This window comes from Hylobates moloch, unplaced genomic scaffold, assembly GCF_009828535.3.
Source record: "Hylobates moloch isolate HMO894 unplaced genomic scaffold, HMol_V3 SCAFFOLD_1, whole genome shotgun sequence".
In the NCBI taxonomy this organism is placed as follows: Eukaryota; Metazoa; Chordata; class Mammalia; order Primates; family Hylobatidae; genus Hylobates; species Hylobates moloch.
The window spans coordinates 183,192,119-183,208,597 of record NW_026652276.1 but is presented as its reverse complement, the minus strand read 5'-3'; the positions used below and the strand labels follow the sequence as shown (position 1 = coordinate 183,208,597).

Sequence of the window (16,479 nt, the reverse complement as noted above, 5' to 3'; positions counted from 1 at the left end):
GCTCTTAAGAACTAGATCAGACTGACTAGGTTTGAGTTTCAGATCTACCATTTATAGTCATGGGACCTTGGACAAGTAACCTAATCTCCCTGTAACTCAGTTTTATCTATAAAATGGGGATAACACCAGTCCATAACTCATTGGAGTTTTATAAAAGATTAAATGAGTTAATACACATAAAGTCCTTAGAAATTTGCCTGACACATGGTAAGCACTACCTAAGAGTCAGTTATTGTTAATATCATTAATATTTGTTACCAGTGTATTAAGTCAACTTTGAAGCTAATTTAAGAAGCAAAGGTGGGAAGAGAACTATCCAGGCAAGAACCATACCCAAAGCATTTTGCAGAGCTGATCCATGAAGTCGCCACTCCAGCTGCCAAGCACTGACCCCATGGCTTGCACTGCCAAGTCTCTGGGAGCTGGACACTGCATATTGCCTCAGAACAGCTGTGTCTGCTGCCACTGGAAACCGGATGCAGCTGCTATTGCTGCTGTGGCCCTGGCCAGAGCGGATTCTGCATCACCCCTGCTGCTTTGAGTCACCAGCCCCTGAACCAAAGTCAACAGAGGATTCATCTGCTTGGCCGCACCAAGTCCCCAAAAGCAGCCGAAGAGGTTGAGAAAAAAACAGCATTGGGTGTTTTTATTCTATAGAAAAGGCAAATTTTGGCCGGACATAGTGGTTCATGCCTGAAATCCTAGCACATTGGGAGGCTGAGGCAGGCTTGAGCTCAGGAATTCAAGACAGCCTGGGCGACATGCTGAAACTCTAAAATATACAAAAATTGTACATTTTACAAAATACAAAAATTGGCCGGGCGTGGTGGCTCATGCCTGTAATCCCAGCACTTTGGGAGGCCAAAGTGGGCAGATCATGAGTTCAAGAGATTGAGACCATCCTGGGCAACATGGTGAAACCTCGTCTCTACTAAAAATACAAAAATTAGCAGGGTGTGGTGGGGGCGTGCCTGTAATCTCAGCTACTTGGGAGGCTGAGGCAGGAGAATCACTTGAACCCAGGAGGCAGAGGTTGCAGTGAGCCAAGATCACGGGCCACTTCACTCCAGCGCAGATGACGGTATGAGACTTGGTCTCAAAAAAAAAAAAAAAATTAGCTGGGCATGCTGATATACACATGTAGTCCCAAGCTACTCAGGAGGCTGAGGTGAGAAATTGCTTGAACCTGGGAGGTTGAGGCTGCAGTGAACCATGATTGCACCATTGCACACCAACCTGGGAAACAGAGCGAGACCCTCTCTTTAAAAAAAGAAAAGAAAGAAAGAAAAGGTAGATTTTACTTTATAAGATGGGGGAGTCAACAAACTTAGAAAGCAAATTTATACATTAGGTAATTTTAAAAAGATAAATGATCCTTTTTGGTTTTAAAAATACAGATACAACATGAATGTGTATTTTCACACAAATAAAGAAAGGAGTAAAAGGATACACATCAAACTGTTCATGATTGATTCTGAATTGACCATTATGGCTGATTTGAGTGTTTCATCTGCTGTCTATAACTTTCCAAATCTTTTGTGACACAGAAAAAAACAAGACTGAGCAATATCAGATCTCTATTTTTGAAAGAGAATTGAGTCTTTCTTAGATACAGCTATGGAACAGAAAGTGGAAGACTAGGTTCAGATGGACATTGTTATCTTACAGCAGGACCTTGCTACTCCAAGTGTAGTCAATGGACCAGAAACATTAGCTTGACACAGAAACATATTAGAAATGCAGAATCTCAGGCCCCGTCCCAAATCTAGTGAAAGCAAAGAAGGAAATGAATCAGCTGATGCAACAAGGCTTGACAATGTGAAGAAACTCATAAAAGATTACAAGCCTTAAAAACATTTCCAAATTTAGAAGGAAGCAGGGTCATTAACAGAAACAAATTACTGGAACAGGAGCCAGTTTTTTGTTGTTGTTTTTGAGACAAGGTCACAGTCTGTCTCCCAGTCTGGAGTGTCATGGCACGATCACAGCTCACTGCAGCCTCAACCTCCTGGGCTCAAGTGACCCTCCCACCTCAGCCTCCCAAGTAGCTGAGACCACAGGCACACACCACCATGCCCAGCTAATTTTTCAATTTTTTGTAGAGACGGGGTCTCCCTTTATTGCCCAGGCTTGTCTCAAACTCCTGAGCTCAAATGATTCTCCCAAAGCTCTGGGATTATAGGCGTGAACCACTGTGCCGGTTGGTTTAGACATAAAAGGTTTGAGAACTTGAAAGATGACCCAGCAAGGGAAACATAAAATTAGGGCCAATAAGAAATGTCAAAATTAGGCTTATAAATATGAGCATAATCTAAGACAAGGAGACAACGGAAGCCATAACAGTGGATATGACTTCTAACGGAGAACATGCAAAGCAAGATAAGAAATCCAAGCAAGATCCTTTGGTAATATGGATATTTTGGAGATGGGGGAGAAAGAGAAGTCAGAAAATGAATGGCCGAAACTAACATCATCAAGAGATTAAAGTGTCAAAGAAAACAAACGACAAGTATTTCATTATTATTCAATTCTTTCCTCCTTTCGTGACAAATTATGAGTGGTTTACAAAATTGTACTTACACTTAAAAGGACAGTAATGGATTAAAATAGATCTCAATTCTAGAAACATAGAATGGTCAAAATGTTTGGGAGGGGGAGGTTATGAAAGAGAAGGACACTAATGCCTTGGATGTTATAATAGGTCTCATTATTGGAAGATATCAAAAAGTTCATAGCTTTTTTTTTGTTTTGATGAAAATTTCATAATTTTTATAGTGTTGCAAATCAAATAAGACCATGACTTATCTTTGTTTCATTCATTCATTCAGCTAACATTTATGGAGCACTTGCTACAGGCCAGGCACTCTTTGGGGTGTTGAGGATACAGCAGTTAACAAAACAAACAAGACCCCTTGCCCTCATGGCCTTACATTCTAGAGGGGCAGACAGACAATAAACAAAAGAAATAAGTAAACATATTGTGTGTCGGATGGTGATAAGCACTATAGAGGAAGGGATAAATGGTGGGGTGAGAGCTGCCATTTTAAAAGATGGGACAGAGAAGACCACTGGGGAGATGATTAGACCTGAAGGAGGTGAAGAAGTCACTTACTCAAGTATCTGAGGAAAGAGCATTTCACAGCAAGGCTCTGAGGCTGACGTGGCCCTGGTGTGGTCAAGGAGGCTAGTATGGCTGTGCTGAGGGAGTGAGGAGTGGGTAGGAAAACAGGACAGAGGAGTAAAGGCCTTCAGAGGTTTTTGAGCAGATAAGTGACATTATCTGACATGGATTTTATCATTCTGGCTGAATCTATTCATCTATCTATCTACCTAACTATCTATCTATGAATGATATATCTATACCTATGTTTATATAGATATAGATGTATTTTTTTGAGACAGGGTCTTACTCTGTTGCCCAGGCTGAGTGCAGTAGGGTAATCTTGGCTCACTGCAGCCTCAACCTCCCAGGCTGAAGCGATCGTCCCACCTCAGCCTCCCAAGTAGCGTGTACTACAGGCACATACCATCACAGTCAGATAATTTTTTTTCTCTTGTAAAGACACAGTCTCGCTATGCTGCCCAGACTGGTCTCAAACTCCTGGACTCAAGCGATCCTCCCACCTCAGCCTCCCAAAGTGCTGGGATTTCAGATGTGAGCCACCGTGCCCGCTGGTTGCTATTTTAAGAACAGATTGAAGTAGGAAAACCAGATAGGAGGCTATTTTAAATACCTAGCCAAGAATAATAGTGACTTGGACCAGGTACCTTTGACAGTTTCATCTCTTTCAGATAAGTACCTATTTTTTTTTTCTTCTAGTATATCCTAACAAAGTGGGATGGGAAGAGGCATGAGAGATTGTGTGTGTAGCAGAGAAAGAAGTGCAGAACTCTCAACTCTTCTAGTTACATAATTCTATGTATTTTGCAATCATCCTCAGCCACACAGAATAAAATGTGTAAGCAACTTAAACATTTAATACGTCTAAATATTTAAATCTTTTAAATTATCGCAGCTTCAAGGAAATGTTAAAAACAACAACTAAAAACCGATTTCTATAAATCACTATGTCAATAAACGTAGAGTTAGGCCAAGGTAACAATAAAAGAACCTGATCTTTTATTTTAAAGACATGAGCAATATATTTGAAATGTAGAGTCACTAAATAATGAGTGTTCTGAAAGGTGTAATTTTAAACCTTCCACTCTTTCAATGCTATAATTAAAACAAAAATGAAGCAGAATCTAGAGAGTCCACACACAGACTTGGATTACATCAGGACATAGAATTTGCTTTTTCTGTGGATCCAAGACCAAAGGCTTCATTTATTTGCTAAAGATTAAAAGGATAAACCTTATTTCTCATTTTAAAGTACACAGACAACCAAGTCAAGTTAAATGTTGATTCAGAGAAGAGTTGTCAACACTGCATTAATATTACCCTAGTTCTGTAGGGTGCTTTATTGTTTACAAAGCACTTTAACTACCATTACTTCATTTGAACCTCACAATAGACCCATTAATATCATAATTCTTAACTTACAGATGAAGAAACCCAGTCTCAGGGAGGTTAAGAGACTTACCCAAGGGCATCCAAGCCACTAGCAAGAGCCGGGGCTGGAAACTGAACCCTCACTTCCTAGTCCACTGCTTTTTTTTTCTTCAGTAAGTGTATTTTAATGCTATAGCAACTATCTTTCAGGATCAAGATAAAAGGCATTTCAGAAATATTTAAGATTGCTATTATTTAGCAATTAACAACATAAATAAAACAAATGCCATTAATGCATTAAATCATATACAAACCCAATAAAATTGTAGTATCCTTTCAAATTCATTGTCTCCTTCAATGAAACAAAGCTTCCTAGGCCAAGTTCCAGCTTAGGAAGGATTTGTCACAAAATAAAAAGTACATTGTCGATCTAAGGAATAGGATCGAAAAGACTCTGAAGAGTAAAGTGATGGAATGGCGACCTAAACGCCCAACATGATGGAGTCCACTGCTTTTTATACTGTACCAACCTGCATTCTTTTCCAGGCATAGAAGAGGCCACAGTAGGAGAATGGTTTCCTTTGTGTGAGAACTAGCCAGGTCTGCAAGACCAAAGGTAGAAAGCAGTACCTATGGAAAGGTACCACCTTGGGAATAATAGTCTTTTTTTTTTTTTTTTTTTTTTTTTTTTTTGAGACGGAGTCTCGCTCTGTCGCCCAGGCTGGAGTGCAGTGGCGCAATCTCGGCTCACTGCAAGCTCCGCCTCCCAGGTTCACGCCATTCTCCTGCCTCAGCCTCTCCGAGTAGCTGGGACTACAGGCGCCCGCCACCACGCCCGGCTAATTTTTTTTTGTATTTTTAGTAGAGACGGGGTTTCACCGTGGTCTCGATCTCCTGACCTCGTGATCCGCCCGCCTCGGCCTCCCAAAGTGCTGGGATTACAAGCGTGAGCCACCGCGCCCGGCGGGAATAATAGTCTTATGGTAAATATTGTTGTCCTTATTTAACGTTGGAGAAACCAAGGAACAAAGGTTTGTTCTAGGTAAACAGTGGCTCTTCAATTATTCAGGAGTGGTTTGCCATTTAGGCTTACCTTGATCTTTTTCACTATTCTCTTTTATGGCTCTTGCTTATCTCCTGGCCTGCTGGTTAGCACCTCCACCAGAGGGCAGGAAGAACAGGAAGAGAAGCATTGCAACTGGTTTGATCAAAAAGTTGCAATAAGAAAACTTAGGTCATTATCTTAATTTAGGCTTTGGAGTCTTTCTAGATTTCAGTTACTAATGTGACCTTTGCCAACATTCTCCTAGATAAATCTAGAATAATCAATGCAGTAAAATGATTTCCTATAAATAAAAATCATCTACTTCTAATTGTATTGTTCAATACAATATTACATATATTGAACCTTATATAACATTTAAATTTATTTAGAACTTATTACATGCACTAACTTTGTATAACATTTTTAACTTGTTTGGAATTGGTGTGAACTTCTCCAAAGGCATATCAAATGCTCTGGAGCTTAGAAAATAAAATCTACCCTGGCCGGACGTGGTGGCTCACACCTGTAATCCCCACATTTGGGGAGGCTGAGGCAAGTGGATCACCTGAGGTCAGGAGTTCGAGACCAGCCTGGCCAACATAGTGAAACCCTGTCTCTACTAAAAACACAAAAATTAGCCAAGCATGGCGCTTGAACCAGAGAGGCAGAGGTTGCAGTGAGCCAAGATCGCGCCACTGCACTCCAGCCTGGACGACAGAGTGAGACTTCGTCTCAAAAAAAGAAAGAAAAAAGAAAAAAAGTATCCTCCATAGCAACTTCCTCCTCCACAGCAACTTCCTCAGCATTTCAAACAACAATCGGGGACTTTTGTTGTTGTTGTTAAGGGCGGTCTTCTAGGCTTCCAGCACCAACAGATGTTCCCTCCTTCATGGCCTTGAAGGTTGTCAGTTTACATTTATCAGAAGTGCAAAGGTATATTAAAATAAAGAACAGCACACAGAATTAAGGAAAGTCTGGATCATTTAGTGCTCTGATTCCAGGTGACATCCGGCACCCATTACAGTACCGTGCTTTACTCTGCATGGAGAGAAAGTGCTGGAGTGAAAGTCTGGCCCTGGAGTGCAAGAAGTTGCCCTACTGTGCTGCTTCTGCCTGACAGAAGCCTTGAGGGGCCGAGGGTGTGGTTTTTGCATCCCTGTGGAGTGGTTCAGGCTGACCTCAACCGCATGAAGGACCTCTACACAATGAGTACAGACTAGGGTACTTGATAAATCTTTGTGGTATGGATTTTGCTATTCAAACCAACCTGGAAATTTTCAGGAAGCTCAAGTCATTAATAGGTGGAAACAACCTGGAAACTGAGAGGAGGCTAGTCAGTAAGGAAGAAAGGCAGAAAAGGGGGCATGCAGTTATTAATGGAAAGCCGACAAACATGGGGACTGTCAAAATGTGTCCTCCACTCAAAACATCTCTTTTTTCAGGCACTGCCTATTTTGTGGTCAGTAGGGAGGACGTGGGGTATATGCTAGAGAATGAAAAAAATTTAAAAGTTTATGGAGTAGGCCCAAGACACATATAGCAAGTATCTCTAGGCCACTGTTTAAAGGATTCTGGAAGTCCCCAGCTCACTCTCCTTAAGCCATAAGTATGACTCGTCTGACACACACGCAGCTTCTATGTTTGTCAAGTGGCAGCACTTTGAAGCACTCTTTACCCACCTGCAGTAGGGTCCAAGTGTGGTCAGTGTGCATTTTCAGAGCTGGCACCTTGAACTGGATGCTGCGCAAGCACCATTTGTTTGCCAATAAGCTTGACATGGGCAGTGACCTCTTTGCCATCCAGTGTTTAGATGAGCATCTGAGACATACTTTGGAGACTTTAAAATACTGGCCACTATAGGCAATTTTAGTAATAAGAAGAATGCACAGAATTGACACTATCTGGTTCCTCTTATTTGTCAATAAGCACCAGGAAAATTGTATAGGGCCCTCTTTGGAGCAAGGACTCTAAGTCTTCATGTCAGAGAAGCTGCATGGTTTCTGCAGAGCACAACTGGCTAGAAAGTTTGGAGCATTAAACGTTCATCTAGAGTTAACGTGAGGGGGAAGTATAATAAAAGTAGCCGTGAAGCCAGGGCAGGTAACAAGTCATTCTGAAGAGAATGGACTGAGGCGGCTGGAGAAGAGGCTGACACAAAACAATCAGCCTGTTGAAAGAGCTCAGGGGCTGGATGCAGTGTCTCACGCTTGTAATCCCAGAACTTTGGAAGGCTGAAGCAGGAAGATTGCTTGAGCCCAGGAGTTCTAGTTGCCAGCCTGGGCAACATAGGGAAACCCTGTGTCTACAAACAAATTTGTAAAAAATTAACTGGGCATGGTGATGTGTGCCTGTAGTCCCAGCTACTCAGGAGGCTGAGATGGGAGGATTGCTTGAGACCAGCAGGTTGAGCCCCCAGTGAGCAGTGATCATGCCATGGCACTCCAGCCTGGGTGACAGAGACCCTGTCTAAAAAAAGAAAAGAAAAGGCCAGGCACAGTGTCCCACTCCTGTAATCCTACCACTTTGGGAGGCTGAGGTGGGCAGATCACCTGAGTTTGGGAGTTCGAGACCAGCCTGACCAATATGGAGAAACCCCATCTCTACTAAAAATACAAAATTAGCCAGGCGTGGAGGCACATGCCTGTAATCCCAGCTACTCAGGAGGCTGAGGCAGGAGAATCACTTGAACCCAGGAGGTGGAGGTTGTGGTGAGCCGAGATTGCGCCATTGCACTCCAGCCTGGGCAACAAGAGCAAAAACTCTGTCTCAAAAAAAAAAAAAAAAAAAAGAAAAGAAAGAAAAAGAGCTTAGGGACTTAACAAAGTTAGAAGATTTCACCTGTGTCAAAATTATTTAGAGAATTTTAAATGTGACAATTGTCCTGGTATGGATACATTTACAGCAACAAATAATCATAAAGATATAATTTATCTCATATATTTGTTAAAATAGAGATTTGATTTTACTCTAAACGATCCTTGTAAATAATTTCTTTTCTGCTATACCATTGTGCTGTGTAGTGTGTCTCTGTATATCATCTCAGAAAGCTTAAAATTGGCTTGATTTAACAGTAAAGAATTTTTTAATTAAAAAAACTTGAACTAACAATTGTCATAATTAATCTCATTTTAAAGTTAGTCCATGTTGAGCTTTTCTGGACTATTTATGCATTGATTATTTTAGCATACATTTACAGAATGCCTACTATGTGCCAGGCATTATAATAAGTGCTGAGGGAAAAAGATAAAGAAGACGTAGATCTTTCCTCTAGAAGGTCTCGGTCTAGACAGAGACAGACAATTGCATTACAGAGCAGTGAAGAAGTAAGATTTAGCATAAGACGAAATATGCAATGGTGTATGCATCAGAATACGCAACAGGCATAATGGCTTAACACCAGACTGGAGGAGTGGGTACAAATCAAGAAAGGAGATGGTCGCTGAGTAAAGGATGAATAAGGGTTTCCCACATGAAGTGAGGAAAGTCAGTCCAAGAAAGAGGTGCAGTATCTGCAGAGTTATGAAAGTGTGATGACAAAGTGAGGTGAGTTTAGGGAAGTAAAATTGGTTCAGCATGACCAAGAATTTATATTGGGCCGGCACAATGGCTCACGCCTGTAATCCCAGCACTTTGGGAGGCCAAGGCAGGCAGATCACCTAAGGTCAGAAGTTTGAGACCAGCCTGGGCAACATAGTGAAACCTTGTCTCTACTAAAAAATACAAAAATTAGCCAGGCATGGTGGTGAATGCCTGTAGCCTCAGCTACTTGGGAGGCTAAGGCACAAGACTCGCTTGAACCCAGGAGGTTGCAGTGAGCCGAGATCACGCCATTGCCCTCCAGCCTGGGAAACAGAGTAAGATTCCATCTCAAAAAAAAAAAGTTATATTGAAGCGAGGAAGCATGCTGGCAGATAAGGCTAAACAGAAGGGCAGATGTCAGATGATGAAGAACCTTTAATGTCATGCTAAAGGTTTGAATTTTGTTCTGAAGGCAGTAGGAATTCACTAAAGGTGTTTTAACAGAAGAAGGTCATGATCAGATTTGTGTTTTAGAAGGTCAATTTGTTGGCAGAATAGAGAATCAATATTGGACACAGGGAAACCAGTTAGCAAGCTGGTGCAGAAACTCAGGTAAGAAATCACAATGGCCAGGTCTTTCTGATCATGGTCATAATAAATGCTTGTGAAAATGTTTAATCTCCTTCACTGCAGTAACATTCAGATTAAAACAAATAATACTCATTCTTATTTTTGAGTCCTAACATTTTAAGTTGAACTCTTCCCACCCTCTTGAAAGCAAAATATTCTGACAGTCTCGTCTCAATATTTAGTATATCTTTTTCTGAATCATAAAAACACCATTTGTTAAGAAGGTAACAAAAAAATGGGGATGTGGTTCTTTAAAATTACAGCGATTTCACATATCTGCACCATAATCTACTACACCTGTTCACACACCCACCTCTTGCTATTATTAATAGTCTTTTGCTTTTACAATTTTCCATTCAAACCTCATTTTTAAAAACTAGGGTGACCACCAAATTGGGTGAGTCACTTTTACAGTCAATTCTTCTGGTTAGTAGAATTTCAGTTCTCAGTTTTGTTTTTAAATAGTAAGAGTTATCCTAAGTGTCCAAAAATGTAGTTGAGTAGTATCATCAACCTTCTTAAGCATATCAGAAGAAGGCAAGGAATCTTAACGCAATATTGATTCAAATTTAGGACTTGAGTTGTGTACTATGATAGGTGTGATTTGAAGTAAAATGTACTCACAAATGTCAGTTTGCCTGAGTTTGAATCAAATGGGAAAGGCATAACTCAATAGACGTTATGGAGATAAGTTGTAAACAATACTGCATTAGTGGGAAACTTCTGCAAGTCTATTAAGTTCATTAAATGAGACATATTTAGGCACGCTTTTAACTTGAATCTTTTGTTTTCTCCATATGCCTTGAATTTAATGCTAAATTACTGTTGTCATAATAAATATTTATAAGTCTATTACCAGTGGCACTTAATGGTAAAACTAAGAAATGATGAGAAATAGAGTTTGGGAAATTCCTCACTCCACTAACAACTTCATAAGGAGAGATTCAGTATATCCAAGACAGAAATTTGGGCCTTGGTTTATATAATAGATGAGTTCTTGTAATTTGAATTTACAGGAGAACTCCTGGAGATTACTTTGCTCAACTCCCTAATATTGAGAAAGTGAAGACTAGAGAATTTTCTGATGCAACCAGTGTGACAAAACTTATTGGTAACTGCCCTAGAATCTGGGACAGAGGTCTTCCCAAGGATCCCTGCCTTATTTTCCAGGATCTTATAACCACTTTAGTTAAGGCAGAGAATTCCTCCTAGAGAAGGAATTCTTTTTTTTATATAAAGTTAGTATGATTACTAACTTTATAAAATTATACTATAAAAAGTATAAAAATTATACTATATTTTCTATAAATTCTGACAATAATACCTCTATTTAGTATACCCATGGGAAAATATATTCAAGCAATTCATCCATCAAGTTTGAATTAAAAGGGTTTGGAGGTTGTGTGAGGACATAACCTGAATTGATCAAAAGAGTTAAACTAAAAATAATTTGGAAGATTTTTTTTTTTGTGAATAGCAATGAGACTAAGCTGACCATGTCTTCTTGCTCATAGACTTAGAGATCCCATTTTAATAACTGAATGGGAGTAATGGGTAATCAATCAGATGTCTAAGCTGAGTTGTTCTATCTTGCCCTGACTCAAGGGGGTCTAAAGCCCAGCCACTTCTGATTTGTGATTTTGGAAGTTCTAATTATGGTATTACTTTAATTATTAAAAATTTCCAGCAAAGGGAAAGAGGAGGCCTTACAGGAAATTGCACTAGAGGCTTTCAGTGGAGCCCCAAATAGGAACATTCCCTGTCTCATCTTCTTCCATCAGTATGGAATGTAAAAAGAAGTGAGGAGACTATCATGCTAAGGACATGACATACAAGAGTCCTTGGACATATTGAGAGTCTTGGTCTCCACACACAATATTCAATTAAAATGGAGAAAGATTTGGCTGCTTAATGGTATTCATTTTCATATGGGCTGGGTGGGGTCCTCATGCCAAGGGAAGTCTAAGCTATAAAACAATTACTCAAGCTCTTGTGGCTGAACCATTATTGTCCAAGAATCAGGCTATTCATTAAAGAAAAACTTACCTTTGAGTCCTAGTCACACTAAAAATCCCTTTCATTAAAGTGGTGGCAACTCCTCGTCAGTAAGGGAAGGGAACTGACATTTGTGCACCTGCAATATATTTTGCATGTTTCCTCATTTTCACAATAGCTCGTCAGACATGTATTACTGCACTTCACAAATGAAGGAACAAATTCTAAGAAAGGAAGAAGGTGACTCCAGGTCACTTTCAGAAGACTGATCTGTCTGAACTCCAGATGAGTTGTCTGAACTCAGAGTTCAAGTCCATTCCACCATACTCTGCTCTTTACCTGATATTAGAAGAGCCAGAGTATCCCACAACCTCCATTCAGAGTGAAAATATATTGTAAAATCCCATATCCTTCGAGTGTGAAGACAGTTGGTCTTGCTATGATGCCATATTATGCCTTGTGAATTTTATCTGCAAAATCTGCTGGCTATACCAAAGGGCCAGAAAATATCTCCAGCTATGATTAACTAACTCTAGGGTGGGTGCTTAATTAAGAAATGCAATTTGATTGCCAGACGTGGTGGCTCACGCCCGTAATCCCAGCACTTTGGAAGGCTGAGGCAGGCGGATCACGAGGCCATGAGTTGGAGACCAGCCTGACCAACATGGTGAAACCCGATCTCTACTGAAAATACAAAAATTAGCTGGATGTGATAGCACGTGCCTGCAATTCCAGCTATTCAGGAGGCTGAGGCAGGAGAATCGCTTGAACCTGGGAGGCGGAGGTTGCAGTGAGCCGAGATCACGCCACTGCACTACAGCCTGGGCAACACAGCGAGACTCTGTCTCAAAAAAAAAGGAAAGAAAAGAATTGCAATTTGATGATGCTGGGAACATTTGTTTCACAGCTATCCAGCCAGACCTAATCCCAGCTTCATTGTATTGAGATTGTCAGATGCCAAAAGTAGTGAAGACAAGGGGCCAAGGCAGATGTTACAACAAATTAACAAGGGATGCTGCAGGTCAGGAAAGAGTTGTAAGTGTTTGAGGCATACGTTCAAGTCATCTAACCTTGTTGACTAAAAAAGGCTGTCACAAAGTAAAGAGCCACAGAGACAAGACAGCTGAGCTTCCAGCAGTATCTGGCTTTATCATCAGTAGCTTCACTGCTATCTGACTAAGCATTTGGGCTGGCTTTCCCATGCAATGGGATCGTGTAAGATGGAACATTAGGTCATGTCCAGTTTACCAGAGCCAGTCAAGTGTGTTCTACATTTAGAAAAAGAGGAAGAATCTCTGGGCCCCCGCCCCCTTAAAAGGCCACAGAACAGCCAGCCCAGGGTCAATTAGAATGACAGTGTCTTGTTTTTGTTTACCCCACATACACCAGGAAACGTCTCTGGCACTACATAGGCCACATTTTTTTTTTTTTTTTGAGATGGAGTTTTGCTCTTGTTGCCCAGGCTGGAGTGCAATGGCGCAAACTCAGCTCACTGCAGCCTCTGCCTCCTAGGTTCAAGCGATTCTCCTGCCTCAGCCTCCCGAGTAGCTGGGATTACAGGCACCCACCACCATGCCTGGCTAATTTTTTGTATTTTTAGTAGAGACGGGGCTACACCATGTTGACCAGGCTGGTCTCGAACTCCTGACCTCAGGTGATCCACCCATCTCTGCCTCCCAAAGTGCTGAGATTACAGGCGTGAGCCACCGCGCCCAGCCCATAGGCCACATTTTTATATTACTAAACTTGCAATAATAGTAGTAGGGTATTTTTTCATCATATTCACAAAGGTAAATATTATAGACCTGACTAATTGTGAAGATTCATACACATTAGATACATTCAGTGGGATTCATCTCCAAAATATGCCTATTATGAAATACAATGGTGTATTAAAGCGTCTCCCAAATAAATGTGCTAAAATATAAATATGTAAAAACTGAGAAGTTTTACCAAAAACCAAAGGACATGCAAACAGCATTTTTAAATGGGGGAAAAAAAATGTTCACCATTACACTGATAAGAAAAAAGATGTGCAAAACAAAATTGCAATGAGATCATTTTTTTTGCTTCTAATATTTAAAAAATTATAGTATTCAATGCAGGAAAGGGTACGGTGAGGATATACTTTCTTGTATGCAACTGGTAAAAATATAAATTGCTATGAGCTCTCCGGAAAGAAATTTACCAGTATATTTCAAAAGCCTTAAAATGTTCATACTGCCTCTGAAATTACAACAGTATTAGAAACTCTGGGGTGGGTGCAATCTACCTGTGTTTTAACAAACTATCCAAGTGATTTTGATGCACACTTAGGTTTGAGAACCACTGCCCTAGGGACTCTCACCCAGTCCCATGGCTTAAGGGCTATCTGCTGTAGATTGAACGTTTATGTCCCCCTAAAATTTATATATTGAAACCTAATCCCCAATGTGATGTTATTTAGATGTGGGGACATATGAAGGTGATTAGGTCATCATGGTGGAGCACTCATGGCACTAATCTCTTATAAAAGGAACCTCAGAGAGCTCCTTTACCCCTTCCATGATGTGAGGTTACAGTGAGAAGGCACAGTCTACGAACAAAGAGGCGGGCTCTCACTAGACACCAAATCTGCTGGTGCCTTGATCTTGGACTTCCCAGTCTCCAGAACTGCAAGAAATAGCTTTCTGTTTATTATAAGCCAGCCAGTCTATGGTATTTTCTTATGGCAGCATGAACAGACTAAGATGCCATCTCTAGGCCGATGGATCCTAAATCAACATCTGTACCCCACGTATTTTTTCTGAATTCCAGGCCCAAATAACCAACTTCCCACTTGATATTTCCATTTGATATGTCATAAATACTTCAAAATAAACATTTTTAACATTAATTTCAGATATTTCTCCCTAAAATCTTCTCTACCTCCAATGGTCCCAGTCTCCACAAATGGCCCTATCAATTCTGCTCAAGTCAGAAACCTCAGTGTTATCCTTGACTCCTCTCACTTTCTCCCACCTCATCCCTATATCCAATCAAGCACAGTCTCCTAAAGGTTAAGATATTACTATGCATCAAATTGTGTTCTCCCAAAATTCATATATTGAAGCCCTAACCCCTAATATAACTCTGTCGGGGCTCTTTAGGAGATTATATAATTAGGTCAAAGGGTGGGGCCCTAATCCCGTGGGACTGTGACCTTATAAGAAGAGGAAGAGATTTCTCTGTTTTGCTTTCTCCCTATGTGGCCACAGCAAGAAGATATCTGAAAGCCAAGAAGAGAGCCCTCATCAAAGACTGACCCTGCCAGATGTTAATCTGGGACTTCCAGACTGGGAGAAAATAAATTTCTATAGTTTTGCCACCAGTCTGTGGTATTTATTATGGCAACTTAAGAAGACTAAGACAGATATCTATAAGCTGTCCATTTCTGTTCATCTCCACTGCTACCATCCTATAGATGGAAACTCCACAGTTTCCCTCTAGATCAGTCTCACACTCTTCTAATCTTTCTGTATACCCAGCTAGAGGGAGATCATCAAGTCAGGTTTCTGTTTAAAATCCTCTGGTGGCTTTCCATTGTCTTTCAAATACAGCCCAAATACTTAACATAGATGTGTCAGGATGCTATAAGAAATATTAAGTGGTGGTCCCCAACCCCACTCTAGTACACTGATCTCTTATCTCTCCTCCTCTAACCACTTGCTGCCCTTGGTATTTGCATCATTTCACCAGCACCGTCCTGGTCAGCCTGCTCTAAGTTGGAAAATATATGGCTCCTCTCCCCAGTCCACTTGGGATCATCTTTATCTGTGATACTGTGCTCAGGTCCAACTCTCAGGCACCCCATGCAGGGCTTGTACTATAATCTTACTGAGTGAGTATACTGTCCAAATTTTTCTAATGCCTAGCTTGTTAATTTTTTTAAAAAAACTTAAAAGCCAAAAATTTTAAGTTTCTGTTCTTGGCTTTCTTTGGGATACTTCCTTTGCCTCTTAGGGAAAAATACCCCTTGGCTTACAGCCCAAGTGGTGGAGGGTTTAAGGTTTACAAAGTTCTGGGATTAAAAAGACATCAGTTAGGGCTGGGCATAGTGACTCATGCCTGTAATACCAGTGCTTTGGGAGGCTGAGGCAGGAGGATCACTTGAGGCCAGGAGTTCAAGACCAGCCCGAGCAACATAATAAGACACTATATCTACAAAAAATTTAAAAATTAACTATTCATAGTAGCAAAGACAGAGAATCAACCTTGGTACCCATTCATAGTGGACTGGAGGATAAAAAAATATGGTACATATATACTATGGAGTACTACACAGCCATATAAAAAAAACCACACACACCCACAAAATCGGCTGGGCGCGGTGGCTTACACCTCTAATCCCAGCACTTTGGAAGCTGAGGCAGGTGGATCACTTGAGATCAGGAGTTCAAGACCAGCCCGGTCAACATGGTGAAACCCCATCTCTACTAAAAACATAAAAATTAGCCTGGCGTGGTGGTACATGCCTATAATCTCAGCTACTTGGGAGGCTGAGGCAGAAGAATCACTTGAACCCAGGAAGCAGAGGTTGCAGTGAAGAGAGATCGTGCCACTGCACTTCAGCCTGGGTGACAGAGCGAGACTCTATCTCAAAAGAAAAAAAAAAAAAATCATATTCTTTGCAACAACATGGATTCAGTTGGAGGCCATTATCCTAAGCAAATTAATGCAGAAACAGAAAACTAAATACCCTATGTTCTCACTCATATGTGAAAGCTAAACATTAGATGTATATGGACATAAAGACAGAAACAACAGACGCTGGGGACTA

The 16,479-nt window shown here is 40.8% G+C and overlaps 1 pseudogene; it reads left to right on the top strand.

The window, feature by feature from the left end:
- The first annotated feature begins 1,075 nt into the window (after positions 1–1,075).
- LOC116810905 (beta-1,3-galactosyl-O-glycosyl-glycoprotein beta-1,6-N-acetylglucosaminyltransferase-like) lies at positions 1,076–7,397 on the top strand (annotated as a pseudogene).
- The last annotated feature ends 9,082 nt before the right edge of the window (positions 7,398–16,479 follow it).